The sequence below is a fragment of the Eptesicus fuscus genome, chromosome 11 (genome assembly GCF_027574615.1).
Source record: "Eptesicus fuscus isolate TK198812 chromosome 11, DD_ASM_mEF_20220401, whole genome shotgun sequence".
NCBI classification, from domain to species: domain Eukaryota; kingdom Metazoa; phylum Chordata; class Mammalia; order Chiroptera; family Vespertilionidae; genus Eptesicus; species Eptesicus fuscus.
This window is the reverse complement of record NC_072483.1, coordinates 16,440,587-16,461,962: the sequence shown is the minus strand read 5'-3', so window position 1 is coordinate 16,461,962 and position 21,376 is coordinate 16,440,587. Positions and strand designations below refer to the sequence as shown.

Genomic DNA, 21,376 nt, shown 5'->3' with positions numbered 1-21,376 from the left:
CTAGGATGAAGGCGCAGGGGAATGTTAGAGGTGGATGGGGTGGAGCGAGGTCACAACAGGCCACACAGAGATTCCAAGCTTTCTCAGTTTCTCAGCTGTTCTCTGAGCATGTCAATTATTTTTTCATGGTGACCTGAGGCCAAAAGAAATACCCAACGGCTCTATATATTAAGCAGTTGTATCCAAACAGCTTAACAGGTATTTATATCTTAATAATTACTGACATTTGAAAGCATACACATAAATTGAAAGAAAAGCCCTTATCATTTCGTTATTGAAAGGTCACAGTTTATGAACAGGATATATGTATACTGCACAAATCTCCAACCTTGGACTCACTTTGGGCACTGCCGTTGCATTTTCTGCTGCACACTGAATATTGGGTGACATTTTCTTTTTATCATCGTGACCACCAAACACCCGCTTTGTAAAGATACAATTTTATAAAAAAGAATATAGTGGCTCAGCTGTTAAAACGTCAGCCCACGCACCAAAGGGTTGCAGGTTTGATTCCTGGTCAAAGGCACATACCTGGGCTGCAGGTTTGATCCAAGGCCCCAGTCAGAGTGTGTGAGGGAAGCAACCAATCCATCTCTCTCTCTCTCTCTCTCTCTCTCTCTCTCCTCCCTCCCCTCCACCTTCCACTCTCTCTAAAAATAAATGGAAAAAATATCCTCAGGTGAGGATCAACAACAACAACAAAAAGAATATGGTTGGGCCTAATGCTGAACTGTCAACTCTCTCGGGCTAGTGTCCCTCAATGTCACCTGTTGCTGCATTTCCCTCAAAAAAACCCCCACAAAATACCCGGTTCCCATGAGAGTTCCCTACGGTGCTCTGAGGACCCCAGAATCCAATATGGTGGTTTCAAAACCAGGTACAACAATAAAACCACAAAACTCAAAACTTGGAGTTAGTAACAGAGGTGTTAATCCAGTTTACACTCTTCGTGAAAGAGGAAAAATTCTTGAACATATCCAAAGCAGGTGGAGAATGAAACACTGGAAGGTGAAGCAAAGGAGACTGTGTGTGCTTGAGAGATTAGTATTAATCCTTTACGAATGGTTTACCTGGTGATAATCCTCAGCCTGAGTGAGTGGGAGGAGGAAGGATGGAGAGTCAAATCGGCCATCCTCCTTGCAGGCCTATCGCAGTGAGGCGGACCTCGGCGAGCCATTACACTGGCTGTTCGCTGTGGTGGTGGTGATGTGCTGTGTGTGTGTGTGTGTGTGGTTGGGTGGGGGGGGTATGTGTGTGTGTGTGAAGCATAAAAACACTCTGAAATAATTGCTCTGGACTCTAGGCTTCTTACCCTCCAATCCCCAGCTTTGGGTAAACTGTCAGCGGAATCTCAGGATTTCTAAAGGACTGTATCAGTGATAAATGTCAAAGGAGATAGAAGAAATGGAAAAGAGAGAGAAAAAGCCAGCAGGCAGCAAAGCCATGACTTGCCTGGGATAGAAAGAGCCCCTTGGTGAAGGAGATAAAGGAGACAATGACTGACCTTTATTCACGGGAGACAAGATATCCTAAAGGGAGCTGGCACCATGAAAGAAAGGGGGGGGGGGAGGGGAGACCTGGAGAGAGAGGAGCATCCTCCTGTCACATGGGCAGTGGTGGCATTATTGAGTCCCTGCTCACGTTGCCTCTGACGGGAACTGTCTCTGGGCTGCCTGAGGAAGGGGCAGGGAGGAACAGCAGCCGGCTGCATGGCACGGTTAGAGAGTCACATACACTCCCTAGCCCTGGACCAAAAATAACCTCCCTACGGGCCTGCCACCTAGACTGGAATGCTCGCCATTGTCACCGTGCTTTTGAACTGGGGCACTGCGTCTCCAGGGTTCCTCTGTTAAATAAGAAAGGTGTTATTTTGGAAAGATAAAGCATTAACCCACCAGTGTTTGTCCACATTTTTAGCTCAGACTGGCTCATTTTAACCAATATAATCTAGTGAATTATATAGTGTTTTCTACTGTATCTTATGTTATTTCTTCTGGTATAACAGACTATCTCAACATAGTGTCTTAAGACAGTAAAATGTATTATTCCTTTACAGTTTCTGTGGTCAGGAGTTGGGGAGCAGCTTGGCTGGGGGTTCTAACTCAGGGTCTCTCGTGAGAATGTGGTTAAGACGTTGGCTGGGCTGTAGTCATCTGAAAGCTTGAATGCTTCCAAGAGGGCTCACTCTCCTGCTCTGGGCGGGAGGCCGCAGTTCCTTACACCTGTGCCCGCCCCCCCCCCCCCCCCAGGCTGCCCGAGCATCCTCACAATGAGGCTGCTGGCTTACCCCAAGAGCAGGTGACTTTTATGATCTAAGCCAGTGGTCGGCAAACTCATTAGTCAACAGAGCCAAATATCAACAGTACAACGATTGAAATTTCTTTTGAGAGCCAAATTTTTTAAACTTAAACTTCTTCTAACGCCACTTCTTCAAAATAGACTCGCCCAGGCCGTGGTATTTTGTGGAAGAGCCACACTCAAGGGGCCAAAGAGCTGCATGTGGCTCTCGAGCCACGGTTTGCCGACCACTGATCTAGGCTCAGAAGTTACACTTGCTTATTCTGGCAGGTTCCATTCCCTGGGATAAAGTCACTAAGTCCAGCCCCTACTCCAGGGGAGGGTGATTACGCTCCATCTCTTGAATGAAAGGGCATCAATTATTTGTAGACATAGCTAAAACTCAGCACAGATAATCACCCAGTTAGCCATAGAGATGGTGAATGAGACAGATAAGAATTTTTCTTCTTAATAGCGTTACTGTGGTATATTTGACATACCATACAACTCTCTAATATAAAGTGTACAATTAAGCAGTTTTTGCTACAGCCATCACCACTCTCTAATTTCAGAACATGTTCATCACCTCAAAAAGATACCTTGTACCCATAGTGGTCACTGCCATTCCTCTCACTAGCCCAGCCCTGGGCAACCACTAACCTACTTTGGGGCAGGTAAGTTCTGATAGGTGGTTAGTGAGGAAGACAAGATCAGAATAGATTTCTATTCTGGATGTCCATCTTTCTAAGGCTGATCAGTGGAGGAGGACAGAGGCAGGAATCCAAATGCGATGGCAATGAAGGTAGTGCCAGGCCTACCTCGTAAAGCAGCAACCAGAGCTACTCAGAACCTACTCCATCAGTAGCCGGACGCAGACACTGCTCAGGAACCTGGGCCTGCCGGTGGTCTGCAATGGGTCCCTGAGCAGCAGCCCCCAATCAGAGGAGTCCGGTGCCTTGTCGGGGAAATGGCCTGGAGGGAGTGCTGCCGGGGAGCTACGTTGGACCTAGGATGAGGCACGCCTGTGCTGGTCCCGGCTCTGCCACAGACTAGCTGGTGTCTTTAGTCAAGTCACACAGCTTATTTAAGCCAGACCTTCCTCGGAGGATGGTGCAGGTGCTCCTTTGATTTCTCCCTGCCCAGCAGTTCCTGGACCCACCCCAGAAGAACCCACCTTGCAGCTCGCTGTAAGAATAAGAGCTATGTGGAATATACTGAGCCTGGGTACTTTGCATATAGTATGTCTCAATAGAACCGCTAGCAGGGTCACCTAAGACCATCGGAAAACACAGATATTTACATTACGATTCATAACAGTAGCAAAATTACAGTTATGAAGTAGCAACGAAAATAATTTTATGGTTGGGGGTCACCACAACATGAGGAACTGTATTAAAGGGTCTCAGCATTAGAAAGGTTGAGAACCACTGCAATAGAGGATGCTAATTACTACTATTATTCACAAGGTTGCTTGGAAATAACTTAGATTTAGGCTGAGAGCCTCTTAGTGACTTCTGGGGCATCTTGGGATAGGATCCAGGGGATTCGCCTTTGAAGTAGCTTCTGTGGCTTAGGACACACCAGGCCCTCACTTGCCTCCTTGGGGGCTGATCCAGTCTTGAGTTGGAATGGAGGGTGAATCTGAGAAACCATTTTGCTCTCACTGCACTTAGAAGTGCCAGAGCTTAGAAATACTGCTCTATAAATCTATACATTTATATAAAATTTTTCCCCCCCGTTTTAAACGCACATCATCTCACAAACACATACATGTACTCAAACGCTTTGCAGTGTTAGCAGAAAAAGTCTACAATCCGCACAAACAAACAAACAAACAAATAAGCAGCTTGGCCAGCTGCAGAGGCAGCACAGAGGGAGAACTCATGGCTGGCCAGGCCGCCCCCTGGCCTCCGGCGCCAGATCTGCACACGGTGAGAGCAGTGTGACAGGGGCCACAGCCTCGGCCTTGCTCGACACCATCAGTGCAGATGGGCACATGGCAGAGAGAGCACCAAGGAGGGGACCTTCAGTTTGAAAAAAGAGAACACAACCTGTCTCTCTGCCCAGCTTTCCCTGGCACTGGTGGGCATGGAAAAGTTGCACACATGGGGGGGTCCAGCTGTGGGGTGCCCTTAGCAGACCACTTTTCTGAACTCCCATGTCCCTTGGGCACCCAGCCAGCCAGCCACTATCCTGTCGCCATGTTTTACTTCATCACAGCACTGCATCACAAAACCTGTTTGCTTATCTGTGTGCTCATTCTGCACAGACCATGGGAACGTGAGCTCCACGGTGCGAGGGAGTCTGTCCTCTTTCCGCCTAGTGTCCCAGTTCCTGGAGCTCCGGGCGGTGCACAGAGGGCATCTGGCAATGCTGCTGAGAGCGCACGCGGCCACCAGCGCTGAGTCCCAGAGCCTCTCTCACGTATTATTTCACTTTATCCTCCAAAAACCTGTGAGATAACCATTTCTCTTGGCTTTATTTTATAGATGAGGAAACTGAGGGTCCTGAGCCATGGGTGATGTGTCTAAGGCTGTAGCTTACAGAGAGAGAGAGCCAGAGTCTGAACCAGCTTCCGACTCCAGATCCTTCGTTCTTTCTACCAAATCCTGTGACACCCTGTGTGTCCAGAGTGGTGTCCCTGCCTCCAGAAAGTAACCCCCTCAACTGTGTCAGGCTGAGGATCTACTTACACCATGTTATTTTCCTCAACAGGATTTTTCATCTTCCATAATGAGGTCTCATAAGAAGGCTTAGATGCATAATCCTCTCCATGCATTTTTTTAAAAAACTGCCATTAGAATTCATTGGAACTGATATGGGGAGATCTCCAAGATACACATGAAAAAAGCAAGATGCAGAACGTTGTATATGGAATGCTACTGTTTGGGTAAAAAGGGAGGGGGACCATTCAATCCAGCCATGATGCTCTTTGATATTTATTCAAATAAGCTGAATAAGGCACATGAATGTTTACTGCAGCTTTATTCACAATTGCCAAAACTTAGAAGCAACCAAGGTGTCCTTCAGAAGATGAATTGGTAAAGAAACTGTGGGTCCATCAAGACGATGGAATATTATTCAGCAGTAGAAACAAAAGAGCTATTGAGAAGACATGGAGGAAACTTAAATGCATATTACGAGGTGAAAGACGCTATTCTGAAAGGTCACATGCTGTATGACTTGGGGATCATACATTGTGGAAAAGGCAAAATTGTGGAGGCAGTGAAAAGATCAGTGGTTGCCAGAGGGTCAGTGGGAAGGGAGTGATAAGTAGGGGGATCCCAGAGGATGGTTAGGGCCTTGAAACCACTCTGTATGAGACTATAAAGCTGGATAAATGTCATTATACATTCATCAAAACGCATCAGAGTGTACAATACCGAGAGTGAACCCTAATATAAACTGAATAATCATCATGAGTCAATTAATTAAAAGAAAAGCTCTTTCGACATTTTTTTCCAAGTAATTTGTTGATATGCTAGTTGTTAGTACTATGATGCAAAAAATCTTACCAAGAGCATGTGACACCAGACAAAGTTGGCAAAGGGAGTTGCTGCTCTTTTTTCACCTCTTCACTCTCCCTTCAACTACTGGTATGACCATGTGCATGTCTGTGATGTCCATAGCGCCTTCCTTGTCCCTGCCTCTAAGGTTAGAGTGCTCCCATTCCTCTGCTTGGCTCCCACCACCAGCATTTTTCTTTTTGAGGACAGCCTGGTGAGGATTACCAACACTCAACTAAGATTCCCTTTCCTTCTTCTAGTCTCTCTCCTGCTCTAAGAGACTAGCCACCTTCCCACCTTGTCCTGGATTATAGAACCAAGCAGCTTGCCCAAGACTTTGAGAATTGATTCCCTGTTTACTGCAACTCCTTCTTCCCAGGAGATAAGTGCATGTTAGTGGCCTCACTGACACTCAAGGGCTCCACACATTCCCAGAGATTCCTTAACCAGCCAACACTATATCCACTTCAGTGGCCACGGATGCAGTGCCCTCCCTCAGGCACTGGTGGGGCAGGGGAGTAAAAATCAAACTGAAAACATGTGCCATTGTCTGAGAAAGTCTTGATTCAAACACTAAGGCACACCTCATCCTTTAAAAATCCAAACGTAATAACATAGTGCAATGTCAGCAGAAGCGCAAGTGTGCAAGTAATTACAGACAGGGAAGTAGATGGCCTTGTTGTCCTAGAACACAGGAGGCAAACCTCTGAAGAATGAGGTTAAATGACAGCTCCGACAGGCGGTGACAGCTGGAAGAAAGGCAGGCTTATCTTCCCTCTCATCTGTCCTCCCCACTCTTTCAAGGCCGGGGAAGTTCTCTGTCATTAGCATGTCAGAGCAACAGCCATAAACAAAGGGAAAGGTCCCCACTCTTTGGCAACTTCAAGCACAGAGGATAAAAGAAGTTGCATGGAGGGCATGAAATGCTGCTTTTTGCTCTTTCCTCTGCCCTCTCTACTTGGAAGCATTCTACTCGGTAGCAGCCTCCGGCTGTGTCTGTCCTACTGAACAGGCCTGGGAACGTTTATCTTGCACATCTTCGTGTTGATTAGTGTGGTTGGCAGAATCATGGTCCCTCAAACATGTCCCTATCCTAGTCCCAGGAACCTGTGACTATGGCATGTTACCTGGCAAGGAGGAATTAGGGGAGCAGATGGAATGAAGGTTGGGAATCAGCTAATATGAAGAAAAAGCGATAGTCCTGGGTTATCCAGGCATCCCAGTGGAACCACAGGGTCCTTAAATATGGAAGCGGGAGGCAGAACAGGGTCAGGTTGATGCAGAGTGAGAAAGACTCGACCAGCCACGGCTGGCTTTAAAGATGGAGGAAGGGGCCACCAGCCAAGGACTGCAGGCAGCCTCTAGGAGCTGGAAAAGGCAAGGAGAAGGATTCTCCCCTCAAGTCTCCAGCAAAGACTGCAGCCCTGCTGACATCTTGCCGTTAGCCCAGTGAGATCCACTTAAACCATCTCCCCAGAACTGTAAAATAATCCATTTGGGTTGTTTTCAACCACCAATTTTGTGGTAAGTTGTTCTAGCGGCAACAGGAAATGAATAGAATTTGAAAATCAGATCTGCTTGACCAGGATCAAGACAGAGCCTCTCTCCAAAGCCTTCCTGGAGGGGTCAGCGCCATCATTGTCCACAAAAGAAGGTGAATCCCACCCCCTAGCTCTGGCAGCAGAAATGTCTGACAAGGCATCTCTGAAACGCTGGCTCCCAATGGCTTGGGAGGGATGAAATAAACTGGTGCCCAATAGTCCTAAGAGGGGATACCAGGAGCATTTGCTGAGTGGTCCAGGCATCAAGTGTTGCAGTCAGTCCTGGGAAGAAAGAACTGCATGATCTCAGGTGGCAGAAGCAGAGTGGGCTTCGGCTTGAAGCTTGGGAGGAGGTGGAGAGGTGGGATCTGGGGGGACGATGCTGCAGCATGAGGGGTTCCCAAAGCTTGTATAGAGCGCTAGAACAATGTTGTCCTGAGGGATTCACCAGCACACAATACAAACTCTTTCCTGAAACTCTGAATCTCTAATAAACCTTTGGATTCATCAGAAAGGCATAATGACCACTGAATGGTGTGACAAGTACAGCTTTTAAAAATTCAGCAGAAACTCATTACTAATTCATGCCTAGAGTCAGCTTTTAAAAATCCCTATCTTTAATGCTCATGAAGTCCAGAATTGGGCTTCATAAGTTGCTTATTTTCTCTTCCGCAAAGGAAAGGCAGTATAAAATGAGTCCAAGCTTCCTTTATTTCTCAACCCTCCCCAGTTGATTTCATCTTCTTTCCCCAGGAAAACAGTGAGCAGCGAGAGGAGGAGAGGACAGGCGTTTGAGGAAACCAGAAAGCACTTCTTGCCCGTTCTGCTCAGTGGGGGTGATCCCTGCTTCCAGATGCAGGAAGCATGACCCCCCGTGGGTGTGGTCTGAGATGGAACGGGCTGGGGGGTGAGGGAACAGGGCACATGTGACAGTCACAGCAACTCGAGGTTTGGAACCTCTAGAAGCAGAGCTCCTGTCTGCTCACACTTCTCACTCCAACCCAACTTGGCATCTCAAGTGCCAAGTAGAGCGCTGGGCAGGGAAGGACATTCTGTGAAACCTTTGTTGCATTGCATGGGGCTGAAGGTGCAGCCAAGGTCCCCCCTCCCTGCCAGCAACTGTGACCGAAGATCTCTCCCAGCTGATTCCAGACCTCTCTCTGTACCGAGTCACAGGAGTTTAGATGAGACCACGTGGCATTAAGGCAAATTTGAAAAGATATCATTAAACAAGGCTGTCAATCTGAACACTCACTATTGGATGGCTAATGGACTTTGGGATATAATCTAACTTCTTAGTTAGGCAAACTTATGACAACTGCACTTGTCCCCTGTCCCAACCACACTTCTCCAGTTTTTCTCCCTCTTCCCTGCATATCTACTAACAGTCCTCTGAGCACATCAGATTCTTTTAGGCTATTCCTCTGTCTGGAAGGCCCCCTTCCCTGTACTTACTTCCTCACCTATCTGGCAAATCACCATTTATTTTCTAAGACTCTATTTATGTATCATCTTTACCATAAGACTTTTCTTGATGCTCAGTGTTATAATAATGTAACCCCTCTAATGTATGAAATAATTATTGTGTGAAACGTTTGCTGTATGGAAACCCCCAATACTCTGTAACTTCCAAAATTAATAAACACCCCACTCTCTTGATGTAAAGCTCTGAGCCCTTAAAGTGTAAATGCCCTGCTCCTAGCATAAGGCACACCGTCTGGCCCACACTGATAAGGACACAAGTTGTTTACCGCGGTCTATATAACCCTGAGACCGTCTTCAGTTGAGGTCTCCTGCCCGATAAGAGGAGGACTCCACATCGCTCCGAGAGACAAGCCCCTGATTGCTCTGGTGTGTGAGCCTGAACCAACTGCGGCCGCCTGCCTGTCTCTGTTTTCATTGTCTTCCTTCAGTGTGCATCGCCGGGTGGCCTTTGCTGGAGCCTAGGACCCACTAGGAATAGGTAAATAAACGCTGTGTGATTGCATACTAATTCTGTCTTGTGTGTTATGTGTTCCGGTTCGGCTCAGCTGTCTAGACATTGAAGTACCAGGGGATAGGCCATTATTGCTGACTCCTGGTCACCTGCATTTGCCCCAGATAATCAATTAATTGGGGCATAATTGGGACACTCAGGCTGGGTGAGGTGTCCCTTCCCATGCACCCCTAGTGGCTGTTACTTGTTTCAAGCATAGTTAATACTCATCCCCTCCAGGGACTGTATCATTTATCTTTGTATTACCATGGCCTGTGTAGTAAATCCTCAATAAACACCTACTGAATGAATGACCCAACGTGAACAATTTATTGAGCACATTTTACTATGGGCATTGCATGATGCTAAGCTTTATACTGCTTCCTGCCCCTCACTGGCCTCCATGGGCTCCTGGAACCCTTGCAAACCACCAGCATGTCTCAGGCTGAGTCTGACAAAGCTGCTGAAGATGTTAGGCACCTGGAGACCAAGGGGATGGATAATGAGATGCTGTTCATTTACAGATGCTACAAACAAGTGACTGTGGGTGACATAAATACAGACAAACTGAGATGTTGAACCTCAAGGGCAAGGCCAAGCAGGATGCCTGGAACAAGCTGAAAGGAGGATGCCATGAAAGCTTACATTTTACAGATGTGGGAACTGGGTCTGGAGCAGTTGAATACTCTCCTTAAGTTTACCCAGCCAGTCAGTGGAAAAGCCAACGTTCAAATCCAGAAGGTTTATCAGATTCTCTGGGTGGTCTTCCAAGGCTTTTAAAATTGGTTATGGCTACCGATTTAGTTTAAAGTAGAAAAGATTAGGGTGATAGGCCATATTTTTCCCACTTGTCCTCCAATCCACACCCTTTGTCATGTGTTTGCAGTTCCTACCATATGAGGTGGAGTGTCTTTTTTGGCTCCATTGATGTTGGGTTTGGCCCTGTGATTAGCTTCGGGCAAAGGAATGTTAGCGGATGGGAAGTGTGCAGAGACATTAAATCCATCCGTGGAGTTGGGCTTGTACTTTCTGTTGACGTTTCCCATGGGAACTCCATGCGCAGGAAACCACTGATATGAGGAGGAGAGTCAGATGGAGTAGCCCTAGTTCCTACCCAGGGCTTGATGTCAACCTAGGTGAGGTCAACCTAGATTAGTCAAATCTCTAACAACCTGCAAATGCCTGAGCAGGAAATAAATACTTTTATGCCACTGAGTTTTGGAGTTGTTTGCGATTGGTATTTTTAGGCAGCATATTTTTGGCAATAGCTGATGAATACAGTTTAAAAATTAACTTCAGAGACATAAAATGTAATAATGTAAGAACATTATCCCCTCCCAGTGAAGACTAAAACAGAGCCTCTATCTTTTAGATACAGAAGAGAGAGAATTTGTTGATGATAACTGTGTTGCCCTAGACTGCTTAATTGGAGAACATTGGACATTTTTTTTTTCTAGGATAGCTTAATGAAAAGTCATTTTTCTAGAAAAATTTCTTGTAGACTCAGATGTGGGAAAAGAATAAGCCAGAAATTGTTTTAAAATCCCTTAAAACCCTGCAGTTTTTGAAGTCACAAAGACATTGTTAAAAACAATTTAACTGGCAACATTTTGATTACGTGGCAAAATTGTACTATTTATTTCCTGGCCAGGTTGCTCTTGGGGATAACTGTACCACTCCAAGTTAAGAGGCCAAAGAACAGAAAGGCTTTAAATTCAGGAAAAATGTGCACACAGAGATTATGAACAAGAATTCTACACCTTCTAGCAAGTGTCTGCTGACTCCTCAGTGTGGAAGGCCTTCTCTGGGCTTTCAGGGCGGGCATGGTGAGCTGGGCGTGGTGAGAGTCATTCCAGTTCCCCTTCCCGTAGCTCCGTCTTGGCCTCTCGCTGGAGCTGTGTCAGCCTCCTTCTCAGACTCCAGGAGGGAGACGGAATGCTTGTGGTCACACACGGTCGCTACTGAAGCATCCATTGTATAATAATTGCCTCACCACCAGTAATTTTTTGACAATCATTTCATGTTGATGAACTCACCAGGGGTGGAGATGGGGATCTTCAGCACTTCAGAGTCTTTCTCTTTCTACTGCAATTTTTCTTTTTATTAATTGAATGAGTTCCCTTCCTCCAAGTCCCCAAGTACAGCCAATGAAAGAATTAAAGAGAATTGTTAAGATTTATAGCAACACAGTCTGACCTACTTTGGAGCAAACACATCCTAGGGAGGAAAGCAGCCCAGATTTCAGCAATCTCTTCTCTTTGTGTCTAAATCCATCCCTCTTTTAGTTAAGATGAGCCAAAGACAAACATTGTTTCACTGAGATTTAGATAATTTAATTTTCTGCAGAGTGTAGTTAAAGAATAAGTTTGATTCTCCTGTAGGTGAAGGCCATTGCATAAAACAACAGCCTTTGTAGTTGGATCAAGACCACAGTTTTAAAAATGAATTCCGGCCGAAACCGGTTTGGCTCAGTGGATGGAGCGTCGGCCTGTGGACTGAAGGGTCCCGGGTTCGGTTCCGGTCAGGGGCATGTACCTTGGTTGCGGGCACATCCCCGGTGGGGGGTGTGCGGGAGGCAGCTGATCGATGTTTCTCTCGTCGATGTTTCTGGCTCTCTATCCTTCTCCCTTCCTCTCTGTAAAAAAAATCAATAAAATATATTTTAAAAAAAAATGAATTCCGATTCATTAAAATCTCAAAGCTCAGACCAAAAATCTTAGCACTTGCGAAAGCAGACCAAATTGGGAGGACACATGTTTAACTTTTTCTGAGTGCCTTAAAAACAGAAAGAGAGGCCCAACCGGGGTGGCTCAGTAGGCTGAAAGTCATCCTGTGCGCAAAAAGGTTGCTGGTTCGATTCCTGGTTGGAACAGATACATATGGGCAACAGAAACATATGGGCACGTACAGAAAGCAACGGATGGATCTTTCCCTCTCATGTTGTTGCATCTCTCCCTCTCTCCGAGCATGTCCTCCAGTGAGGATTAAACAGACAAAAACACTAGAAAGAGAGGATAGAACTTCAAATAAATAAATATTAGTTGACATTGGTGCTTGAAGTCTTCTAGAGCATTCTCTTAAAATCTAGCCATTTTCAAAAAACAAAACAAAAAAACATTCTGAGGCAAAGGTGGAAAAGAAAATATTCCAGATCTAGGCAATTAGTCAAATATTTTAGAAGAACTTGACCATTCATGACACTTTAAATTTAATGATTAAAAAAAACAAAAAGGAAGAAAGACAAAGAAGGAGACTCAACCCCTTTCCAACAAATAAAGACCTGAGGCCTGAGAGCTCCTCCAGGGAGTCTGGGAACTGGTCCTGGGGTGGTATTGGGGGCGGGTTTCTCTGCAGTTTCTTTCCCCTATTCCACTTTTTATCAAGGTTTTCTTACAGGTATTTACACCTGCCAAGTTGTTCTGGGTCCAACACTTGCTCTCTTTCCTTTCTATCCTCCCCAGGATGGCACAATACACGTGTAGTTACAACAGAACTGTGGGAGGCAGTTAGACTGACGTGAGCAGAGCAGGGAGGATGGGCCAGGCACAGAAACTCACCAGGGTGGAAAGCCCCAGGAGCCTAACAAAGGACAATGTAGGATGGGACCTCATCCCCAGGGTGACCTTTCCTCCCTAGAAATAATATCTAGGCCTCAGTTGTATTTCAGCTCCAGGCCCAGGAAAGCAACAAAACCAGATAAGTGACTCCAAGGCTGACCTCAGGACCAGCTGCTTTGGATAATGATCCCCTGCCCTGGAGCTGACCAATCAATCAGTGGAGACCTCTGCTCCTTCCTTCCCCGCCCCCCCCCCCCCCCCCTGAAAGGACACACCTGGAAAGCTGCTGAATATTCTATTGAGACCTTTCTCTCATATCTCCCCTAAAATCTCCACCCTTAAAACCTTAGGATGAGGTGTGCTCTCCCTCCCGGGAGCACGCCCAAGCCTCTCCTCCCAGGCACATCACCTTTACCTTCCTCACATCTAAGCTCCAGGAGTCCTTTCTTTGCCTCTAGAACTTGTCTCCTAAGCCCAGTTCTTCTAGAAATTACTTCTTTTACCTTGATGATTTTCTAAATAAATGTTCTCTTATAGTTTGAGTCTTGGCTCTGAATTCTTTTCTAGCCAGAACTCAAGTACCAAGGTTGCTGAACCTGGTCAGGACTAACTCCTGGTGCCATTCCCACCACCCTCAACAAAAGTAACTAGAATGTAACTAGACTCCACAGGTAAATGGGAGTAGCTGCTGTCATTGGCCATTTAACTTAGTGAGCAAAGTCCTGGAAGGATTAGTCCTGTGCAAGAACGTTCATTGCCGGGCCACTGTCAAGGTGAACATGTCCCAGATGTCCAGAAACCTGAGAATAGCTAAATGTATTAGTAAATATTCATTATATAGACTCCTACAGATGTTAAGACATGAGTAGATTTTTAAAGATGTTGAATGACAGTTACTCAAGTGTCCCAAAGTATGACAGCAAATACACAGTTTCAAACACGCAGAGCCCTCCTGAATGGGATTCGTGACCTTGTACAAGGGCCGCAGCTGCTGGCTTGGCCCTTGCAGGTGAGGACACAGCGAGACCACAGTTTCCATGAACAAGGAAGCAGGCCCTACTGGACGTCGCATCTGCTGGTGCCTGGGGCTTGGACTTCCAGCTTCCAAAGCTGTGAGAAGTCCATGCCTGTTGTTTACTGGTATAAGCCACTCAGCCTATGGCGTTTGTTATAGCAGCCAGAATGGGCGGAGAGGAAGAGCCAGCGCAGGGCCCAGCCCAGTTCCCAGGGCTGCCTCTCACCGCTCTCTCACCCTCGGCTGTAGAAGCCTTAGTCTCCTAACCCAGAGATGGGAAGACCTGGACCCAACACTCTAGGACGTGAGGCACCGCCGGCAGGAAAGAGCCCAGCATCTGTCTGCTTCTGAGGCCCTGTCTGAGCTTGTCCCACAGGGTGAGGAAAGGAGTGGAAACTAAAGTGAGTAAGTGTGACCCCAAACTGGCTGCCTGATGTTAACATTGCCCTGACCTGCTCCTTCAGCCGCTGGGGAAGCCGCCGCAGCTGGGTGGGACTTCTGTTCTCAGGTTCTTAGGGAAGAGATTCTACAGTTCTTGGTAGCCCACCTGATTATTTGGCAATCGCTACCAAGAGGGGTACTGAACACGAGACAATGAAGCTGCAATCATCTTTCCTTTCACCCCTTCGTGTTTTGATAGTAATAAATGTTTTGGTAAAAATTACATTACAAAGGTCACTAAAATAACATTTTCTGTTTTGGAGAAAACTTGATGACTTGATGAAATATCCATGACACATAACATTAGATGATGAAGGAGAATATATAACTATATATGGTATGATCTCAATTCTGTTAAAAAAAAAATCACACACACACACACACAAGACTAGAAGGAAATGCATGTAGGTGGTAGAATTATGGGTAATTTAACATTTCTTCTACATGCCTAAATAAGCATATATTACTGTTATAACCAGATTAGTACATGTGTGCATCGCTATCATTTAAGATGTGGTTTGTGCTGAACCGGGAGCTGTGTTTCTGCCACCACCTTCGGGCTCTGAGCCCAGCAGCACGGAGCCTGAGCCAGTTAGCAGGGGCAAAGCGCAAACCTCCCTGAGAGCCATTTATACACTAAGCCAGGTTTTCAAAAGCCTGGTCTCTCGGAGCCTTTCAAAGCTCCATTTACCACGTTGCAAAGGGACAAATGCATTGCCAGAGAACATTTGAATGCTTCCAGACCGTTATAAAGAGTGGAATGGAGTTGGTTCTGATTGCCAGCATAAAGTCTCTGTCTAGGGGATAATAAAATGCCCCGATATATTTTCTCAGCCAATGTTAGCAGCCCAAAGCCTCACATGAGACATCCCCTTAAACCACACAAACATCTCTGTCTTAGTCAGCCGAGGCTGCCATAACACAACACCAGGAACTGTGAGACTTAACATTTATCTTCTCACAGTTGTGGAGGCTGGAAAGTCCAAGATCAAGGTACCAGCAGGGTTTGGTTTCTGCTGAGACCTGTCTTCCTGGCTTAGACTGTGGCTTTCTTGCTGTGTGCTCAGATGGCCTTTCCTCCGAGTGGATGTGGAGGGAGCAAGACAGCAAGCTTTCTGGTGTCTTTTCTTCTAAGGGCACAAATCCTATTAGATCAGAGCTCCACCCTTATGACCTAACCTAATCTAACATTTATTAGCCCCTAAAGGCCCTATTTCCAAATATAGTCACATTGGGGGGCGGGGGGGGGGGGGGGGGGCGAAGGAGGGGAGGAAGGATTTTCAACATCTGAATGCGGGCAATATGAAAACATGAATTTAGCAATGTCCTATAAGTGACCTTCAGAGAGAGCCTACCCTGCCTTTCCTCTGTGGGGTTAGCCTGCCGACGCCCTTGCCTTACCTGCTTCTGCTTGAACCAGTTTTTTGAAGGACAATGACAGAAGGGCACAGACAGATGTAGACACAGCCTTTGTGCGGAGCACAGAGGGTGACATCTGGTGAAGGGGAGCTTCTGTAAGGAAACCCCACCGGCTTTCTTAAACCCCCATCCAGTCCTGTAAGGTTGGAAGTGAAGGGAGAAACTCCAGTGTGCAGGGATGGAAATAGGGACCCAAAGATTTATCATTTTTTTCCAGAAAGCTCCCCCTACTAATGGCAAACACCATGATGACCTAAGGGATTTCTGTTCCCCCTTAAGAATCCCACTCCTAAAGTCAAGGTGCCATTGACTTTCTCTTCTCAGCTCCCTGGTAGATACAAGGAATCAGATGGGATCGTTTGTCCAGGGGGAAGTATTTCTTTACACTCTAGTGGGCACCCAGAGTTCACTTTTTCTCAGACTGAGTCACCTAGGAAGTTCCTGGGCTGAAAACTCAGAGTGTTTACTCTATGTCACCTCCTACAATGCTATCTTCGACAAAGGAAGTAACTGGTTGGCAGAGACTGGTTTTGTTTTGGAACAGTGAGTAGGAAAGAGCCAGGAGTTGGGATTGGTTCTCACAAATGCCTGTCACTGAGTTAGGTTCATTACCAGTTTATGACTGGACCATGGAGAGAATGTATGGTTCTCGTGTTAGGATGACATGCTTCAAGTGACCTCCCTAGTCCAGCACGGAGCAGGCAGTAGACCCTCTGGAAAAATATCTGTTGAATGCATGTGTGAGTAAAATGGCCAGTCAGGGGTGTTGGGTCCAAGTTCTGTTAGGGGCAAAAATAGAATATTGGGGATTAGCTATGGTTATGGGAACTATTAATCATGCTTTCTTAACCATGATTGCCTTATGCTGGTTAAAGAAAGGACATTCTAACCTGGCTGGGAATTGTATGCCCCTGGGATCTGGGAGTCAACCTTGGACCTGGGAGTCAACCTTGGAATGTGGTCCATTCTTATTCAAGAACTGCCTATTTAAAAAATATATATATATTTTATTTATTTTTTTATAGAGAGGAAGGGAGAAGGATAGAGAGTTAGAAACATCAATGAGAGAGAAACATAGATCAGCTGCCTCCTGCACACCTCCTACTGGGGATGTGCCTGCAACCAAGGTACATGCCCTTGACCAGAATCGAGCCTGGGACCTTTCAGTCCACAGGCTGATGCTCTATCCACTGAGCCAAACCGGTTAGGGCAAGAACTGCCTATTATCATGGGAAGATTGACAACTTCGTTGCCCAAACAATGGAGTCCTACCCCAGCTCACATTGTCTACTTCCCCATGCCTGTAATCCCTACTTCCCCATGAAATCTTTGTCCTACCCTATATAAGCAGATGGCTTATAGGGGGGCTGCAGGGAAGATTTTTGTGGATGAGCTGCTGCTCTCCCATACTGTCGGCATTGGAATAAACGCTTATATATGATTCAATCCTGTCTTTGCTGAATTGGCTCAAGTAGTGACATGTAGTCCGGAACCATTGCTTGTCCGGTTTCAGTTCCTCTGCCAGGGACTTGAGCTCTTTGGATGCCGGAAATTGGAAAAGGACAAGAGTAGCCATAGGTAGGTGGGTCATGCTTTATTGCAAACAAAGCAGCCAACAACCTGCTGGTCAGTGGCACCTTATATACTCAAACAAAAGAGGCCTCCTGCTAATTATCGACATCTGTGCTACATTAGCATAAGGAGGTTATATAAGGGTGCGCCTGCACAGTACCTATAGTGCTACTGCTGAGTCATTGCCCTCGCACATGCATATGGCAAATGGGCCTTTAACTTAGTAATACTGCTGTGTCATTGCCTTTATGCATGTGAATGGCTAGTGGGCACCCTCTGGCATACCCTGGTCAGGGCCTCCACAGGGCGTCAAACCCAGCAGTGCTTTCATCATCACCACCAACAGCTGCAATAATAATAGTACTTATTGCAGATTTACTATGTGGCCAGAACTTCTGAATTCTATTTTGAAAGGGAAAGTCATTCATAAATTAAAGACACACGGAGGTCCTATGATCCAGTGATCTCACCCCAGAGCATTTGGGTGGCCCAGGGTAACTTGGAGGGCTTGGGCAGGGATAGTCAGGAAGAAGTAGCATCACAGTTACCTGTCTTCTATGTTGGCGGTTTCATAAAAGGTATCATTAGAAAGAGGGTCCCACTGCTAAAATTTGAATGGCATTTTCTCTCATTGAGAAAATCAAGTAGCAGAGTTAGGAAGAGGCTTAGCAAATATTACGTAGTCAGTAAGTGGCAGAGCTGAGACTGGAAGCTGGGTCTCTGGGACAGAGCTCTTTAATCACACTCCATCACTCTCTGCCACAGGAGTACCAGCAAGGTGACAGCTTCGTGATATTTGGTTTATGAATTGGGTGACTGTAATAATCAATGCTTTATTGAGTCCTCACTCTGTGCTGGGCATTATGCTGAGAACTTTATAAATATTAATTTTTTTTGGTTAATCCTCATCCAAGGATATTTTTTCCATAGATTTTTTTAGAGAGAGTGGAAGGGAGGGAGGGAGAGGAGAGAGAGAGAGAGAAGAGAGAGAGAGAGAGAGAAACATTGATATGAGAGAGACACATTGATTGGTTGCCTCCGACTGGGGCCAGAGAAAAAAAACTGCAACCTAGGTATGTGCCCTTGGCCAGGAATCAAACCTGAGACCCTTTCGGTGCGCAGGCCGATGCTCTGTCCACTGAGTCACACAGGCCAGGGCTACAGGTATGAATATATTTCATTATCACAAAAACCCAGAGAAGTAAATGCTGTTATTGCTGTCACTCAACAGCTTCAGAAATTGAGGCCCCAAACGATTAAACCACTTGCTCAAGGTCTCACAGGAATTGCGTGCTGACGTTGGATTTTGACTTCAAACAATATCGCTTCGGAGCTTGTCTCCTGACAGGCATTTCATTCTGTGTCCCACGACTGAAAAGAATGTACCGAAGCGAAGCTACACAGTTAGTCCTTAGCTGTTTCCCTGGACTTAATGGCTCTCTTTTTCTAGTCACCTTCTATTCCGACTCTAAGAAATAAAAATGATAGAATCCTCAATGGATTCACTGCAGGGAGGAACTAGCAGTGACAGAATTACTTCTGCTTCGTGGATGAAGTAAGTGCCTTGCAGAGGGTCCTTGATGAGTCACCATTTCCCAGTCAGCAGGTAAAGTGGGAAATGGCATTTGTCTGGCTCCCCAAACTCGGTTCACCGACAGTGTGAGCTAAGTGTGGGGGATGAAACAGCGTTGTGCACGTGCGTGTGGTGGGGTGGATGCTGAAGATGAGGCCGGGGAGGTGAGTGGGGATGGGTCCGCAGTGGCCCTGAAACTCCTCACTGCGGTGCTCTGTGCAGAGCCCCACTGAGGCTTGGGAGAGTGAGGGGACCACAGCCAGCTGCCTGCTTGAGAAACACCATTAGGAGTGAGGACTGGCTGGAGCGGGCAGTCTCCTTGAAAACTGCGCACGAGCGGGCTTCAGGGAACAGAGTAGGAAGCTGCTGTACCTCCAAGGGAGATGCTGGTGCTCCGTTCAGACAGTGGCAGTGCCTGAGCAACATCTGCAGGCAATGCACACCTGAACACTACATTTCAGTGATGAAAACACTTTTTCATCCCCTAAGCTCTTGGGAAACCCTCCTGTGTTGATGGAATGTAACGTTGATTGAAGGCTCATGGTGCGTGGATGCTTGATTAGAGATTTCAAACTAACTAACCCTGCCCCAAGGGCGGTAGAAGATGAAAATTAACATATATTTATTACAATGTTGATGCTGCATAACTTACAAGTACAGTACACGGCCAACAGCATAACTGAACGACGTGTACGCTCTCAGGAAAGGTGAGTTGGATGAGAGCCCTGCCCTCCACAATCCTTCTGTCTACAATACGTGCAACAGCTGCCCGGCCAGGTGAGGCGATGTTCAACATAGGGTGTAGGTGCGGGGACTGTGAGTGACAGATGTCCTCACACTTGGCAGGTGGTAAGATAGACTTAGCTTTTCACTCATTTAGCAAATATTTATTTAGCAGCTACTACGTCAGATACGTGGGGATACGTGATTGAATAACATCCACCAAAAAGTTTCTCTCCGGGGGGAGTTTATATTCTTAGAAGCATTTTTGGAGGAGGTGGGACTCGAGTTGGATCCTGAAAGGAGAGACTTGATTGGCACAGAGAGGACATCACAAGGGGAGCAGCAAGTGGGCCACCCAGACACAGGAAATGCTCATGGTGGGAAGTAGGGAGAGGAGACTTGGAGGATGGCCAAGGCAAGTTTGTATTTGGGGGTGGGATCGGCAGGAAATCAAATTGGAGGGTGAGCATGGGGCTGGGCCTGCAACCCTGGCAGGAGAGACTGACCTTTGTCCTGTACATATCACAGGCCCCGGGGAACCCAGGCAAGCTTCACGCTGAAGGAGGAGGCAGCAAAGATAGCAGAGCAGAAAGTGGAGCTGGACATCTGTGGCCTTTCAGAAATTAATTCTTTTTCTCTCTCTCGCTCTGCCTTGTCTTTTTCTCCATCCTCTGAGTTTTAAAGATATCTAAAATGTCGTGGTTATGTCTGAATGCACAAGAAGAGTAGCAGTAGGTGGAAACGGCACACTGGCCCATGGAAATTTTTATGTAAACGACTTAGCAGGAACCAGAGAGGGTTCCCAGAGTGAGCACTTAACCATTCTTCTACTGGCTACTTCAGTATATTGTGAGCTTAAGAGTAAGTCCAAGCGGTTGATGTACTTGGGTGGAGTGGGTCCCCGGGCAGGGTCACCTGGACATAGCTCCTCCATTGGAAGTGCCTCATGGAGAATTTAATTTTAATGGATGACAATAAAGCGGAGAGTGAAGAGTCAATGAGAGGGAGGGGAAATGGAGAACGGCTCCACATTTCTCTCTTTTCATATCACACGCTCTGTGGAATCTTTTATCATTCTGACACTTGCCATTTATATCCCCTGCGTCCAGATTTATTTTACTCAAACTGTTGAAGAAAAATAAAGCTGCTTAAGCAATTCTCTAGCTTTCTCTGCAAAATGTAGATACCCTGTGTTGATTTCAAGAGTCCAAAATCCCTTGAATTTTTCAGAGCAAAAATGTGCATTATGGTTACCTTGAAAAGGAATGTGGGAGCCTTCCCTGTCCAATTAGATGTCCCCAAGCTGCAACCACCTGATGATACAAAGGATCATGGGGTGACTGTGGAAACTCAAAGCTGGGGCACAGTCTCCCCCAGAGATTTCTGGGAGCTCCAGGTGCACCTCAGGAACGTGCTCAGGAACGTGTCGGCTCATGTCCTTCCTGCCTCCATGCTGGTGTGAACGAGCTCTCTGTGAGAATCTGCTCTGCTTGGCACAGCATTCCTTGGACTCGGGGGCTGCTGTGTCCTCAGGTGACAAGGCTGCCGGGTAGTCTATGGTGAGCTCTAGCTTCATAGCATCAAAGCCCTGTATCTATTCTCACGAAGTCCTGGGATTTCCAGCCTGAACCCCTTTCTCCACAAGAGCTCAACACGAGGCCATCAAAATTATGCATAAGAATGTGTGTTTCCGATGTGTGTAAGTATTGGACAACTGGAAATAAACTGACTTCCCATCAAAAGAAGAAATTGGCTGAAAAATTGCGATATAGCCATA

At 46.4% G+C, this 21,376-nt stretch overlaps 1 pseudogene; it reads right to left on the bottom strand.

The window, feature by feature from the left end:
- LOC103287803 (mitochondrial fission regulator 2-like) overlaps nucleotides 1–21,175 on the bottom strand; it is a 41,677-nt pseudogene extending 20,502 nt beyond the window's left edge.
- Between the last annotated feature and the right edge of the window lie 201 nt (nucleotides 21,176–21,376).